This window comes from Thamnophis sirtalis, unplaced genomic scaffold (assembly GCF_051295495.1).
Source record: "Thamnophis sirtalis isolate CommonGarterSnake01/CBP01778 unplaced genomic scaffold, rThaSir2_p1.2 scaffold_7, whole genome shotgun sequence".
NCBI lineage: Eukaryota > Metazoa > Chordata > Lepidosauria > Squamata > Natricidae > Thamnophis > Thamnophis sirtalis.
In genome coordinates, this window is record NW_028261387.1 from 49,085,970 (window position 1) to 49,103,256 (window position 17,287).

The 17,287-nt window shown below is 40.2% G+C and overlaps 1 protein-coding gene across 12 annotated transcripts in view; it reads left to right on the forward strand.

Moving 5' to 3' along the window:
* The first annotated feature begins 702 nt into the window (after positions 1-702).
* Positions 703-17,287, forward strand: part of PPARD (peroxisome proliferator activated receptor delta) — a 51,247-nt gene continuing 34,662 nt past the window's right edge. For 3 of the 12 annotated variants that reach the window (XM_014052591.2, XM_014052592.2, XM_014052593.2), the window contains exon 1: positions 703-1,250. The gene's annotated coding sequence lies outside the window, so the exon portion shown is untranslated. Of the gene's footprint in view, positions 1,251-11,017; positions 11,193-14,372; positions 14,509-17,287 lie in introns of those variants that run through there. The other 9 variants (XM_087719957.1, XM_087719954.1, XM_014052594.2 and 6 more) reach the window with 5 other exon arrangements.

The following is a 17,287-nucleotide window of genomic DNA, read 5'->3' on the forward strand; positions in this document are numbered from 1 at the left end:
AGAACAAAATTGGAAATAGTTGAATGTCACTAGAACAAACTGCTATTAGTTCGTCTCCTAAATCTGACCAGAGGTGTGTGTTTTTCTCTCTCCGAAACTCTAAATCTCCGTTTGGATTTATCGTCTCAAATTCCTGGTGTCGGGAGTTGTAGACAAATATATCTAAGGGAACTCTAGTTTCAGGCTGCTCGTTATAAATTACCGCAATAAAAATGAAAACACGTGTTTGAAAAATTACTCTCCGTGTCCGGTAAATAGGTTCAGGTCTCGAAATGCCGAGGCTTAAATCCCGAGGCTTCCTTTTTGCACTACTTTGAAAAGAGCTGCCTCGTTGGGTACTGCCTGCTTGACTCGTCATTGTGCGGAACCGACTATGCTTCAGGGAAGAGCCGAGCGTCTCTTAACCCTGGTTGAGCAATCTTTCCGCCCTCAGGCAGTCCTGTGAGACGCACGCACAGGCTCAAGAACGCGACTCTGTGGGGAAAGGAGACCCCCCCAGTCCCGGAGGAACACCAGCGGGGGGAGGGGCGGGGAGCGGACGGCTGAGGCGACTCGATTGCGAGAAACAAACCTTCCTCGTAGAGGGCGGGAACAGGCTTGGGCTGTCGTCGTGGCGATATGCTAATACCACCCTCGGCTCGCTAGGCAAGCCAATGGGACCCAAGTGCGCGGGTAGCGTCAGGCTCAGCCTGCGTGACGTAGGAGAAGTGAGTCTCTGCTGCTGCTGTGGGCCCCGCGGGAAGGGGGAGGGCGTGAATGACCAAAAAAAAAAAAAGTTCTGCGGAGCGTGTGACCCGCGAGCGTGGGCGCCTCGCCGCCGGCAGGTGAGGTGCGGGTTTACCCGGGCAAACTCGGCGTGAAGAGAGCCGCAAAGAAGGCGGTGCGCTCTGGGTTTTTTCCCCGGATTCGGCGTGGTGGGCGGCCGAGCGTCGTTTTAGGGCGCTTAGAAGGCCCCAGAACCTCGTACGAGACTGTGGCGCCGGCCTCGTCCAAGCCCCTACTGAGCCGAACGCTCTCAGGTTTCGGTCCGGTCGCTTGGCTTTGCGTCCGCGCTGTGGCGTCGGCCTCCCCCTCGCTCCAGCCTTGAGAGGTCGCTGGCCTGATGCTCGCTGGCCGGTGAAACCGGGTATACGAGTGGCCCCCGTCTCCAGCCTCCCCTCCTCTGGCTCCGGGAAGCGCAGGATCCAGGACGACCGCTGAAGGGGATCGAGCGAAGGCAGAGCCACTTTCTGCTTTCTCGGAGCAACGCGGTAAATAGAAGAGTTGGCAAGGATGCCCCTGGGCGTTTGGGCCGGAGAAGACAGGGAGCGGGAGGGGAATAGAGTTCGCTTTGCTTTTGCTGACTTTCGCCGCCTCTTGGGTTGCTGGTAAAGCGGGCGGGACTCGGGCCTGCAGTGTTGCCTAAAAAGAGCACCGGTGACCGACCCAGTCGGGCTGCCTTTCAAAGGGTTCTGCCATCTAGGCATAGCAGGAATAAGGGCGGGAATGTAAGAGACCACCTGAGTCCTCCAGGTTCTCTGCATACTCCCTCCCAGGGGTAGACAAGAACAAGGTGTTTCGCTGCCTCAGGTAGAAAGGTAGATGGTCCACAAGGTCAGGCATATCTGCTCTCCCATTGACATTACAAAGGGCAGCACTCATAATCAATAAATAAATAACAGGTTGGTGTCTTTTCAAAGCAGCCGTAATGGACTTTCTGAGGCAGCTGAAGATCCCAGCCCTCCCTACAGAAATTCCCAGAGAAGAGGACAAGCAAGGAGAAATAAGCATCACTCTTCTTCAGTGGCGGTACTGAGCTCAGCCTTTCCCCATTATATTGTCCAGGAGCAAACCTGCCCATATAGTTTTATACTTCAGTGAGAGAGGGCATGTTTTTGACAATTCACCTTCAAATGTTGAAATGGTTGGGACTGGAGGAAATGAAATGGAAAAACATAGGTAAAACATTTTCCCAGAAAATACTGCTGCTGATATTACCTTGTCTGGTAAGGAAACTAAATTGAAACAAGCTTGGAGAGCAAACCACTGCCAGAATAAGTTTTTTTCCCCCTGCTCTTCCCCGCTGACCCCATAAGAGAGAACACAGTTTAAAAATATGATGCTTTAACCTTCATATGTATAATCATATATATAATCATAACTAAAGTGAACTATTTTTTTAAAAGTTGTCCTACATCAAATTGGAAGAAACTTTTTGTTGATATATTCAGATAGCAGCTATACACCCAAAGCTAAGCAGCTATCACAATATGAAAGTTCACAGTTGTAGATAATTGGAATTATTTTGTTTTAAACCTGATACAGTATTTTTTGTTTAATTAATGCCAGATATCTCAGTGATACAGAATTGAACTTTGAAGGATCTTTGTTATTTCTTCTCTTTGTCCAAGTTTTGAAGATGAATGCACAATGTACAGTAAAGTCTAATAAATACTGTGCATCTCTGATTGTTCATATTTGTTTTAAATAATTATTTTTAATTTTATTGAAAATATATATTTAAACCAATGTTATTATGCTTTGCAGTTCTTAAGTTAAGAATTATGATAGTTATCTCAATGAAAATTTTTATGACAAGAGCATACAATTATAAAAAAGTGATTAAGCTTGTTAATAGTTTTTTTTTTGAAATTCTTTGGTTGTGCAAGTAGATCACTTGACATCAGGTGTGTCTAAATGTTGATGAACATTTAGGATTATAAGAATTATCTGAGTATGGATAGAGGTACCGTGTTTTTTGGAGTATAAGACCCACCTTTTTTCCTCAAAAAAGAGGCTGAAAATCTGGGTGTGTCTTATACACCGAATACAGCATTTTTTGCCTCCCGAAGCCCATCCTCTTTGCCAAAATGGCTGTGCATACCCTTATGGAGGCGTTCAGAGATTCCTGGGGGCTGGGGAGGGCAGAAATGAGCAAAAAAATGAGCAGTTTTTTGCCCCCCAGCAGCACTATATAAGCCTCCATAAGGCTATGCATGCAAATTTTTTTAACAAAAAATGGGCCCGTTTTTGCAAAAAATGGGCCGTTTTTTGCTAGCTTTTGACCCTCCCCCGCCAGGAGCACTCTGCAAGCCCCCAAAGGCTGTTCATGCCTTTTTTTTTTTTGAAAAAACGGGCCTGTTTTTGCAGAGTGCAAAAACTTTTTTTTCCTTTTGGAAAGCTCAAACTGATTGATGAGAGTTACATTGATCAAGTGCTATGCCAGCAGAAACACCTTCCTATTTACTGTATTTCTCTCTATCTCTATGTCTCTCTCTCTCTCTGTCCACTTACCTACCTACTACCTACCTACACACACACACACACACACTCCCTACCTATCTATTGTATTTCTCTCTTTTTCTCTCTCTATCCCTTTATCTATCTACCTACCTACCTAACTACTCACTCTCTCTCCCTACCTATCTACTATCTCTCTCTCTCTCTCTCTTTCTCTCTCTCCCTTTATCTACCTACCCACCTACTCTCTCTCTCCCCCTACCTATCTACTGTATTTCTCTATTTCTCTCTATCCCTCTACCTACCTACCTACCCCCTCTCTACCTACCTACTGTATTTCTCTCTATATATATTTCTCTCTCTCTCTATCCATTTATCTACCTACCTACCTAACTACTCTCTTTCTCCCTACCTATCCACTGTATTTCTCTCTCTATTTTTCTCTCTATCCCTCTACCTACCAACCTACCTACTCTCTCTCTCCCCCTACCTATCTACTGTATTTCTCTCTCTCTTTCTCTTTCTCTTTCTTTCTCTCTATCCCTCTACCTACCTACCTTTCTACACCTATCTCTTTCTATTTCTCTCTTATATATATCCCTTTACCTACCTACCTACCTACCTACCTACCTAATTACTCTCTTCCTACCTACCTACTGTATTTCTCTCTCTTTCTCTCCCTGTCTATCCCTCTATCTACCTACTTTAAAAAAAATTCACCTCTTCAAAATCTTGGTGCATCTTATACTTCAAAAAATACGGTAATCAATACATCAGCTCTAGCGAAGGACATGAAATGCATATATATGAGAGCAAGTCCCAATGAATAGAGCAGGCTAACTTTTGTGAAGATAGGCACATAAAGGCATTATCTCAGGCATGTTTCCAGATGCACTGTTGCATAACATTGCAATAATGACTTATGGAATGAAATAATTGAAAGTTTTAATAATTATTTCAATTATTTCAAATAGTTTTCCCTGAATAAAAGTTGCTAACGTAAGACTAATGAGTATCTATGGAAAAGATATACAGTGCATGGGTGGGGCTGGAAACCCAGAGAATCCAAATATGGTTTCTGGTTTACTGAAACTTTAAATCTTAATATTTACATCAGGACATCTGGAGGGCATTACATTGAAGAAAACTGGTACTGGAGAAAAATTTGCACAGGAAGAAATATGTTAGGCAAACATTGAGCTAGACATTGTAGTATTTCCTATTTCTTCTTCTTGGTTTAAGGAAGTCTTTTGTTTCCTTTGCATTGTAATAAGGAAAAGAGAGATAACAAAAAGTCAAGTGCCAACCTGAAGAATAATAGAGTTCTAATATAGTGCAGGGGGTGAGGGGGCATGAGTTGAGCTGGTTAGTATTTTGATGAAAGATTACCAAGGAATATCAGGACTGTAAACCAGATAGAAAAAAAAACCAAGATAAATGAAAGAAAGAACTAAGGATTCTATTTTCTTTCCCAGTAATAGTTGCAAAAGATATTGTATTTTTTGGAGTATAAGACGCTCCGGAGTAGTAGTGGAACAAAATTCTGCCTACCAGGAATTCATCTGGCTAGCGTCCTTAGCCTTGTCAGTTTCAGTTGTGAACAAAAGTTGATTAAATCTAAGCATAGTGTACTAGTAAAGGATATAGTCTTCTTGGGGAGATTTATTTAATAAAAAAAGTAATGAGGGAATGGCTATTTTAAAATTTCCCCTTGTATATTTTAGTGTGCAGCCTGATAAGTGTTTTCAACTAGTGTAGTCTATTTAGATCTCTGTCATACATTCCATCTTAATAAAGTTATCAACTACTAACCTATGGATCCTTTTTCTTTTTTCTCTTTTATAGTTTCTTTGTTGTAGTCCCCATCACAATCTTCATTTTGCTTAAATTTGACTGAAAAAATGTCTAGAAAAAATACTTATTTAAATATTCTGACATTTTTCTTGATGCTAATATTTTTTTATTGCACCTTTTAATTTAAGCCCCTTTTTCTCTCTGATGAATAGGAGTGCTGTTACCTGGGCAGTTGCCTTACATCTGTATAAAAAGTAGCAACACAACATGTGCACACTCACCCCCTCTATATTACTTATTGGCATTTATTGGTATTTTTTCTATTACACACACGCACACAGTACTGTGCAAAAGTCTCATGCCACCATTAGATTTGTTGTTGTAGCAATGGTATAATGAACATATATAATTATATCTCAGTCTCCTTATTACAGTACAACCAGAAAATATAGGAAATTTGTATGCAGTTTTCCAAAAACAGGAAAAAGGCAGGAAAAAAATAGCTTCCATAGACTAAAGTGGCAAGTATGTATTGTGACCTCCCCTTCCACTTGAGCAACAACAGCAGACATCTGGCTCTGACATTGCCAACACCTGTATGTGCCCTACTATTTCATGCCAAACTGACTCCATAATACTCTTTCACTGATCCTTAGGCCAGTCTTTTTGAGCTTTAGCACATCTTAGCTTTTTTACCCTTTTTTCCTTCAACAAAAGTGGTTTCGTGGTTGCTACCCTTCTACAAAGACCATTTCTGCTTCATACAATAGAAGGGTTAACTCAGCATCCCAATAAAGCTGTCAGATGCTGAGCCAGGTCTTTGCTGCCAGGTCTTTGCTGGATTTCCTCCGGTCTCTCAAAAAAGAAACCGAGGAACTTCTCATCAAAATTTGAAAATTTCCTTGTCATTGACCTCTCCTGATTCTTTTCTTTATAACAGTATGAATACCACATCCTGAATATCCAGCTTGTTTGTTGATTTCCCTTTGAGAGTGGCTTTGCTGAGGCAAAAGTATGATTTTATGTCTGTCAAATTCTGTGACCCTTGGCATTTTGATGGGAATGATGTGTTTGAAAGTTGATTTTACTAGCAAGCTTCTAATGAATTAATCTCATACAACATGTGATTATACTGTATGTAATGCTCAAGAATGTCTTGCACAGACTGATCTAATAGACCTTTTTGCACAGCAGTCATTTTGGCATGAAATAGTAGGGCACATACAGGTATTAGTAATGAGAGTACTTAGGGTTCCATTCCATTTAGATTATGGGAACTAGATGTATGCTGTTGCTCTAGTGTAAAGAGAAGTCACGCTACATATTTACCACTTTAGCCTTTAGAAGCTTGGGGGTTTTTTGCCTTTAAAAAAATACTTCACACACATTTCCAGTATTTTCTGGTTATATTTTAATAAGGAGACTGAGGTATGTATGTATGTATGTATGTATGTATGTATGTATGTATGTATGTATGTATGTATATTATACCATAGTACAATAGCAAATCTAATGTTGGTCTAAGACTTTTGCACAGTATTGTGTGTGTATGTATGTATAATGCGTACATACACATACATATATATCTTCTATTATCCCAGTGATATACAATAGTAATTTTTCAGTCCTATTATATCATGATTTTGGCAGGTTTCAAGTTGCGCCACTGTAAACCTTTATCCTGCACCTTATTCTAAAGTGCAGATATGGACAGATCTGTATAAGGGGTCCTTGGTGCTCTCTGAACTTGCTTGTTTTTTTTTTTTGGTTTTTTTTTTGCAGATGTTTCATTTCCCTAACTAGGTAACATCATCAGTGCTATGTATAAATATTTGTAAAGATTACTAATGTATTATTCAGTAGTCCTCCCATTTGTTGGCTAGTAGCTAGTGTGTTGTTGTTTTTAAGCAAGATTAACTTGAAAGATTGATGTGACAAAGTGCTGAATATCGAGCTCTGTAGAGTTGTGCAGTGATCTTCATTCAAAACACAAAATGTGATTTGCAATGTGCATAGCCCTGCTATAGCATCTAGAGTGATCAGGTTAAAGAAGCTGTATTTTTTTTTCTGGCCTTGGCTGGCTGCCCTCCACTGCTAATGCATAAGCCTGGGAAAATATACATTTGGTTTTAAAATGTCCTGATAATATTCCAGATCTTTGTGCAACCCTAAAGTTCAGCACAACTGACTGTTTGGTTATCACACATCAGTATTACTTAGTCGATGTGTAATTTACCTTAATTTAAAAGTTGTTTTATATATATTTGTAATCGAAGATGCTTTATTTAAAGGTTGGGTAAATGTAGGAGGTCAAAACTATGTAATCTTAAGAGAAGTTAAAAGCTTTACTGTAATATGTTGCTTCTATGTTTTAACCCTAGTTTTTTGGGGAGGGTGTTGGGTGGATTAAAAAAAAACTCATCTATTTCCTATAAATAATTATTGAATTATTATACTACTGTTAACAGAATGAAAAAAATATTCAAACTATTCTATTCTTGTAGCAAATATATTTTATAAATTTGTTACAAAATTAGTAACTAATGATGTACCACTATTAAGTTACATTGGATTCACACATTGAGGTAATTTATAAGGTAATTTGTTATTTTATAAAGTAGGAACCCAGTTCATTACTTATGAAGATAACTATTGATTTACAGGTTAATATGTTTTAAACCATTATGGTTATTTAAAATGTAGTTAATGAAATGTTACATAATGGCGACAGTACTGATATGTAAAGAGAAGATACTGTAGATTGGGATGGGAGAGATAATCAATCAGGTTGCATTTAATTGGGAGGAAGCCCAGGTATTTAAATGAAAAATCATTTTTATAAACATATAGATATCACAATTAGAACTGCAATTTTGCATAATCTTCTTAAATTCTGCTTTGTTCAGTATAAATTATATATCTTTAAAATTGCTTTGTAAATTTAATTTTTGGAATACCATATTAAAAATATGTATTTTTAAAGGTTTTGAAATAAGATCATCTATGAAAAGAAGGCTGGGGTCATACCCTTAATAATTATAGGAAAGTTGGCATAGTACACAGTTGGAGTTGAAAAGGTGGGAAAAACTGCATTTGTCCTTGCTGGGTAGAATAGCGGCAGTAAAAATGAACATTTTACCAAAATTTTTATTTCTTTTTCAAATGTTACCAATACTTAAAAGAGATGCGAATCTTTTAGAATGGCAGAAGGGTATCAATAAATTTGTGTGGGCAGGAAAGAAGCCGAGGGTAAAGATGAAAATAATGCAAGATGCACGTGAAAGAGGAGGATTGAAATTACCTAACTTAAAATTATACTATGACGCAGTGGCATTATCTGCAATTAGTGATTGGATTCATCTAACTAATGACAGAATTTTGAATATCGAGGGATATGACTTGTTATATGGTTGGCATGCTTACTTGTTATTTAACAAAAAAACGGATAAGAAATTTAAAAATCACATCTTAAGAAATGCTTTATTGAGGGTTTGGAAAAAATATCAACATAAATTAAATGATAAAGTGCCCATGTGGGCAATTCCTAGACATGCAATTGAAAATATGAATGTAGAACAAAAACACGATAGAACCACCTATAGACAACTTCTTATCTCAGAAAGAGGGGTGATGGAACTAAAATCTTTAGAGGTACTTAAAGAAGAGAAGGTAGTTCAAACGTGGTTTCAGTATGGTCAATTACAGGCTAGGTGGAAAATAGATCAAAAAATTGGCTTTGTAAAAGTTGAGGATAATTTGTTTAAACAAATAAGAGATCAAAGCTCAATGCATATAAAGAGGATATATAATGTATTAGTACAGATGGATTCTGAAACGGAACTGATTAAGGATTGTATGATAAAATGGGCTCAGAATATTGAGGAACCAATAATGCTTGAAACATGGGAAAGAATCTGGGTAAGAAATGTGAAATTTACACAAGCACAAAACTTGAGAGAAAATTTTTATAAGATGTTTTATAGATGGCACCTATATCCTAAAAAGCTTGCCTCTATGTATCCAAATGTTCAACCTAAATGTTGGAGATGTGGTTCTTGTGATGCTACATATTTTCATATATGGTGGACATGTCGTAATGTCAAGGCATTTTGGATAAAAATATGGTGGATCCTGCAAAACATCTTTAAAAGAAGGATAAAATTTACCCCCCAGTTGTTTTTACTGGGTATATGTATTGATTTTACAGCAGCAGAGACTAATTTGGTTCTGTATTTAATAACGGCAGCAAGACTCTTGGTGGCGCAGTATTGGAAGAAGAAAGATTTACCTACAATTCAAGAATGGACTTTGAAAGTTATGAACTTAGCCGAAATGGCCAAAATCTCAGCATATCTCAAAGAACATTCAAACGAGAGATATAAACGAGACTGGAAAAAATGGATTGATTACATAAAAAGTAAATATGGGACTAAGAAACTCCAGATAGCTTATGCTTAGTATCAGTAATAATTTAAATTGTTTAAAATTTGGGTAACAGTAAGAAGCTGAGTTCAATGTAGAGATATTTTAGACTGTGATTGTTCAAAAGTTATACCACGTATGGTCTTTGGGAAGTCGGGGGGAGGGAAGGGAGGTGGGGATTTAGGGGGAGGGGGGAGGGGGGAAATACAATATGTGTTAAATTCCATGATTGTATTTGTATACTGTGGCTTTTCAATGTTAGTGCGAAAATAGAACAAACCGAATATACTGGAAGGTAATAGATACCGAAGGAAAGAGTCGAGTGAAAGAAGAAGGAGGGTGGAGAGGGTGAGAGAGAGGAGGAGGAGAAGGGAGGGAGGGAATGGAGAGGGTGTGATAGGGTTAAGGTTAGAAAGAAGGGGAGGGGAAGTAGGCGTAGAGGGGTGTGTGAGAAGGAAGAATGAAAGTTGGAGGGGGTTGAAAGAGGGTGTATGGCGGGTCAAGGTGGTATACTGGGTTTGTATTGTAGAGGGCATTTTCTATATATGCCCTGATTAAGCACAGTGAATATGTGATTGTATAGAATGAAAACATAATAAAATATATATATATATATATATAAAAAAACTACAATATCAAAAAAATAAAAAATAAAAAAAAATAATTATAGGAAAGAGTAAATATAAAAAGGCTTTTCTACAGGTATAAAGATTGCTCTACCATTTATATTTGTTTTTGTACATGCTTAATAACAGGATAGAAACTCGTAAGAGGAGAGTTTCTTTTGAATAACTTAGATTTGCAAGAATATAAAGCTGACATTTACACATAGAAGGAAAGAAAAAACTCTAATAATTTTTCTCTTTAATTTAAAAAAGCAAGTATAACTTGATTTAACAGAATAACAAAGTTATTTGGGACCTTGAAAGTCTTCTAGTCCAAATTCCTGCTGAAGCAGGAAACCATATTAGACAAATGGTTGTCCAATCTTATCTTAAAAATCTCCAGTGTTGGGGCATCCCCAGCTTCGGGAGGCAAGCTGTTCCACTGATTAGTATTCTAACTGTCAGGAAATTTGATTCTAGGTTGGATCCTTCTTTGATTAGTTTCCATCCATTGCTTCCTGTTCTGCCTTCTTGTGCTTTGGAGAATAGGTTGACCCCCATCTTCTTTGTGGTAGCCCCTTGTGGAAGACTTCTGTCATGTCACTTCTAATCCTTCTTTTTGTTATACTAGACATAACCAATTCCTGAAATTGTCCTTTACATGCTTTAGCCTCCAGTCCCCTAATCATTTTTGTTGTTCTTTTCTATACTCTTTAGAGTCTCTACATCTTTTTTTTTACATTTTTTTGCATATTAATGCAGCCTAGGACTGCATTGGCTTTTTTGACTACATTGGCTTTTTTGGCAGCTGCAGCACACACTGCTAGCTCATATTTATGTGATTGTCCACTAGATCCAAGATTGTTATTAGTATTGAACCAAGTATCACCTATTCTATACCTGTACATTTGTTTTTCTTGCCTAAATGTAGAACATTACTTTTTTACCACTGAATTTCATTTTGTTAAATGGGGCCCAATGTTCAAGTCTGTCAAGATCCTTCTATATCTTAAGCCTATCTTCTGGAGTGTTGGCTTTCAGCTCTGATGAGTTCTATCTATCCCCTCATCTAAATCATTGATGAAGATATTGAAGGATACTGGGTATAAGGCAGAGCCTTGACGTAATCCATTGCATGCTTCCATTCATGTAGTGAGTATGCTTTATTGCTCTATATAATTGCAAGAAAAAACTTTATAATATTGTGTTGCCCAAACTGGTGTATTCTATAGGCATGTACAGTGGGGCAAAAAAGTATTTAATCAGCCACAAATTGTGCAAGTTCTCCCACTTAAAAAGATGAGAGAGGCCTGTAATTGACATGATAGGTAGACCTCAACTATGAGAGACAAAATGAGAAAACAAATCCAGACAATCACAGTGTCTGATTTGGAATGTTTTTTTTTGCAAATTATGGTGGAAAATAAGTATTTGGTCAATATCAAAAGTTTATCTCAATACTTTGTTATATATCCTTTGTTAGCAATGACAGAGGTCAAATGTTTTCTATAAGTCTTCACAAGGTTGGCACACACTGTTGCTGGTATGTTGGCCCATTCCTCCATGCAGGTCTCTAGAGCAGTGATGTTTTTTGGCTGTCGCTGGGCAACACGGACTTTCAACTCCCTCCAAAGGTTTTCTATGGGGTTGAGATCTGGAGACTGGCTAGGCCACTCCAGGACCTTGAAATGCTTCTTACGAAGCCGCTCCTTCGTTGCCCGGGTGGTGTGTTTGGGATCATTGTCATGCTGAAAGACTCAGCCACGTTTCATCTTCAATGCCCTTGCTGATGGAAGGAGGTTTGCGCTCAAAATCTCACGATACATGGTCCCATTCATTCTTTCCTGTACACGGATCAGTCGTCCTGGTCACTTTGCAGAGAAACAGCCCCAAAGCATGATGTTGCCACTCCTGTGCTTTACAGTCGATATGGTGTTCTTTGGATGCAACTCAGCATTTTCTGTCCTCCAAACATGATGAGTTGTGTTTCTACCAAACAGTTCTACTTTGGTTTCATCTGACCATATGACATTCTCCCAATCTTCTTCTGGATCATCCAAATGCTCTCTAGCAAACTTCAGACGGGCCCGGACATGTACTGGGTTAAGCAGGGGGACACGTCTGGCACTGCAGGATCTGAGTCCCTGGCAGCGTAGTGTGTTACTGACGATAGCCCTTGTTACGTTGGTCCCAGCTCTCTGCAGGTCATTCACTAGGTCCCCCCGTGTGGTTCTGGGATTTTTGCTCACCGTTCTTGTGATCATTTTGACCCCACGGGGTGAGTTCTTGCGTGGAGCCCCAGATCGAGGGAGATTATCAGTGGTCTTATATGTCTTCCATTTTATAATTATTGCTCCCACAGTTGATTTCTTCACACCAAGCTGCTTGCCTATTGCAGATTCAGTCTTCCCAGCCTGGTGCAGGTCTACAATTTTGTTTCTGGTGTCCTTCGGCAGCTCTTTGGTCTTCACCATAGTGGAGTTTGGAGTGTGATTGTTTGAGGTTGTGGACAGGTGTCTTTTACACTGCTAACATGTTCAAACAGGTGCCATTAATACAGGTAATGAGTGGAGGACGGAGGAGCCTCTTAAAGAAGAAGTTACAAGTCTGTGAGAGCCAGAAATCTTGCTTGTTTGTAGGTGACCAAATACCTATTTTCCACCATAATTTGCAAAAAAATTCCCAAATCAGACAATGTGATTGTCTGGATTTGTTTTCTCATTTTGTCTCTCATAGTTGAGGTCTACCTATGATGTCTCTCTCATCTTTTTAAGTGGGAGAACTTGCACAATTGGTGGCTGACTAAATATTTTTTTGCCCCACTGTATTGCATCATTATAATCTTTTTCAACATTGTTGGTGCATAGATAGCTAGAACAAAATCTTCCTTTGGATAGGATTACAACTGGTATACTAGTCTAAATTAGTAAGCAGTATTGCTAGCTGCTACCTGAGCTTCCCATTAAAGTGGAATCCAGGACAACTGCCAAGCTGCATATTTGGTCCTTCAGGGAAACTCTAAGATTAGTTGTGAGCCTTCATATACAATAACTGATTCCTTTATCCAGAGTACCTCAGTTTTATGTAATTAAATTTGAATAACTTATTCTTCCTTCTCCTTTTGAAAACTACTATTGGGCTATAAGTGTTATTTACAGTACAGATGAAGCAGAATGTTTCAGTTAAAGTTTGATTTAGAAATTATATGTCTATTGTGGAACTATTTTTATTTTATTTTGTCGTTGTCAGCCACTCAGTCGTGTCCAATCCTCAGCCACTCTATGAATCTGCCCTCTCCATGCCCCTCTGTCCCATACGCCTTCCTTCAGGTCTGCCATGTTCATCCCAGTGTCACCCTTGTGTCCAGCTAAGGGGTACTAGGGTGGCCCCTTCTTCTGCTGATCACTCACAGCATGATTGACTTTTAGAATGAGTCACTTCTTATGACATAACCAAAGTAAGACAGCCTCTATTTGACGATCTTGGCTTCAAGTAATATTTTTGGGAGATTTGGCCTAGGACTTCTTTGTTTGTTATTTTGCAACCCATGTAAGATGCGTAATGGTCGCCTCCAGCACCACAGTTCAAAGGCATCCACTTTTCTCTTATTTGCCTTTTTCAAGAGTCCAAATTTCATAGCCATAAGTAGCAATTGGAAAAAATGTTACATTAACTAATCTGCATTTTATTGTGAGACCAATGTCTTTACTCTCCAGAAGTTATTCATACCAAGCATTGCAGTTCTTCCAAATGCTATTATACGCCTTCTAATCTCAGGGTTGCAGTCACCACTTTAGTCGATTTTAGAGCCCAGGAAGATGAATTCCTTTAGTGTTTCTCATGGTCAATCTACATTTTGGCCTGTGTGTTCTCTAGAGTTGTCAATATCTTATGTTAACATGTAGTCTAAATTCTTTACTGTCTTATTTGACTCTCAGGATTAACCGCCTTGCTTTCCACAAGCAATGTCTTATCTATCATCTGCATACTGGAGGTTGTTGATATTCATTATACCAATTTTAACTTCAATGGTAATTCTTCTAAATGTGCATTTCTCATAACTATATCAGTCATGTATAAATTTTATGGTATATATTTTATTTCATTCTTACTTATTAGTTTTATATTCTACTCTTCCTTAAGGAGCTCAGGGCACTGTACAAAGCATTTTTTCCTTCTGTGACTGAAGGTGGACTAGAACCTGTCTCTCCCCATTGCCAGTCCAGAACTGTGCTCATTGCATTATATTGCCCTTGAATTTTTATAATTGTTCTTAAAGTAGTTGTGCTTATATCTGTTGTTTTCGTTTATTGAGAATATACTTCATTGCAGAATTCTAGTGTGACAACATTTCTTTGAAAGAAAAAAAAAAGATGGTTCAGCAAAATTTATGGTGCCAGGTATGAAAGATGTATTGAGTGCTATCATGTTTAATTTAACATCATTAACAGTAAAGCTTAATTAACTGGTAAGTAGTTGTTTATTTTTAGTATAGTAAGAAAATAAACTTTTTAAATTTAGTTTCCTCTCTCTCTCAGGGTTGAACATATAAACCTAGGCACTGCTGTAACTTTGTGTGTTATATAGATACCGAAATTGCCAAAATGAAATAGCCCAAGGCTTCTTGTACATGTTAAGGACTTGTTTGGTGCTTTTTATGACTTATTCTGCATAAAACTATTTTAATAGCTGGATTTTAATACATAGATTGGAACTGTAATTTCATGAATAAATTAGAGTGAACTAATTAAGATGAGCAGGGTTGATACTGAAAGGGTAAGAAATCCTCACATGGTCTTAGTTTTAGAATATAAGTTTTTACTCATTCATCACTCAAAACTAGAAATGTAATAAATATAGTGTTAATACTTTTCTGGATTTGTTGCAACATTTGTAGCACCTTAAAAATTGGCATAAGGTCTGGCTGATTATATCTAATTCATCAAATTAAGCTGATACATAAGGTTCCTTTTAACATTGTTTCAGCTAAGAATCTGAGTCCTGTATGGAAATCCTTTAAGAGGGGTTCCAGCACTACACTTAGAATTCATAAAGGATCTCGTGCATTCTTGTCCCGCAATAAATATGCTGTTATGCAGCATGAATATGATTGCATTTGCTACAGTGGAATATGCTGCAATGCTATATAACAATAAAAAACCTTACCATACAAATATATACTAGGAAGTAAGCCTTACTGAATACAGTCACATTTATGTCCTGAATTTAGAATTAGAATTTTTTTTTTTTAGAATTTTTATTAGAATTTGTAGGCCGCCCTTTTCCCTGAGGGGACTCAGGGCGGCTCACACAAAAACTGGGAAAGGGGAATACAGACAGTAGGACAAAACATGTAATAAAATAGCAAACAACAAACACTCATCATTCGGGCGGGTAACTATCCTATCCCCAGGCCTGACGGGCGAGCCAGTTCTTCAAGGCTATGCGGAAGGCCTGGACGGTGGAGAGGGTACGAATCTCCACGGGGAGCTCGTTCCAAAGGGTCGGGGCTACTGCTGAGAAGGCCCTCCTCCTTGTAGTTGCCAGCCGACACTGGCTGGCCGATGGAATACGGAGGAGGCCTAATCTATGAGATCTTATCGGTCGTAGGGATGTAATTGGCAGAAGGCGGTCTCTCAAGTATCCAGATCCACTGCCATGTAGGGCTTTATGGGTGATTAATAGCACCTTGAAGCGCATCCGGAGATCAACAGGTAGCCAGCGCAGCTCGCGGAGGATAGGTGTTATGCGGGTGAATCGGGGTGCACCCGCAATCACTCGCGCGGCTGCATTCTGCACTAGCTGAAGTCGCCGGATGCTCCTCAAGGGCAGCCCCATGTAGAGCACATTGCAGTATTCCAGCCTAGAGGTCACAAGGGCCCGAGTGACTGTTGTGAGAGCCTCCCGATTCAGGTAGGGTCGCAACTGGCGCACCAGGCGAACCTGGGCGAATGCCCCCCTGGTCACAGCCGTTAAGTGGTGGTCAAATGACAGCTGTGGATCCAGGAGGACTCCCAAGTTGCGAACCCTCTCTGAGGGGTATAAAATTTGACCCCCCAGCCTGAGTGGTGGAATAATAGCCAAATCTTTGGGAGGGAAACACAACAGCCACTCGGTCTTTTCTGGGTTGAGCACAAGCTTGTTCACCCTCATCCAGTCCATAACGGCCTCAAGACCCCGGCTCATCACGTCAACCGCTTCATTGATTTGGCACGGGGCGGACAGATACAATTGCGTATCGTCCGCATATTGATGGTATCTAATCCCGTGCCTGCGGATGATCTCTCCCAGCGGTTTCATGTAGATGTTGAATAGTAGGGGGGATAAGACCGAACCCTGAGGCACCCCATAATTTAGGGGCCTAGGGGACGATCTCTGCCCCCCCACTAACACCGACTGCGACCTGTCCGAGAGGTAGGAGGAGAACCACCGTAACACGGTGCCTCCCACTCCCACCTCCCGCAGTCGTCGCAGAAGGATACCATGGTCGATGGTATCGAAAGCCGCTGAGAGGTCAAGGAGGACCAGGATGGAGGAACGTCCTTCATCTCTGGCTCTCCAGAGATCATCCATCAATGCGACCAAAGCGGTTTCTGTGCTGTAACCGGGCCTGAAGCCTGACTGGAAGGGGTCTAGGTAGTTTGCTTCCTCCAAGGACCGTTGGAGCTGGAAGGCCACCACCTTCTCAACAACCTTCCCCAGGAAGGGAAGGTTGGAGACTGGACGATAGCTATTAAGAACAGCTGGATCCAAGGATGGTTTCTTCAGGAGGGGTCTCACCACCGCCGCTTTCAGTGCGGCGGGGAAGTTCCCCTCCCGAAGGGAGGCGGTCACAACCGCCTGGATCCAGCCTCGTGTCACCTCACTGCAGTTAGTAACCAGCCATGAGGGACACGGATCCAAAACGCAGGTGGAAGTACTTACAGCTCTCATGGCCTTGTCCACATCCCCGGGGGTAACGTCTTGAAACTCAACCCAGAGCTGTTCTACTTGGTCCCCCTGCGCCTCGGCTGGAACTGCGGGGGTGGAGTCCAAGTCCGACCGAAACCGAGCAATTTTGTCCGCTAAGAATTGGGCATATTCTTCAGCTCTGCCCTGCAAGGGTTCCCCCGCCTCCCTTTTGTTCAATAGGGAGCGGGTTATCCTAAACAGGGCGGCTGGGCGGGACTCAGCGGATGCTACCAGGGTGGCTATGTGCGATCTTTTTGCTGCCCTAAGTGCCCTGGTGTATTCCCTGGTGCAGGTGG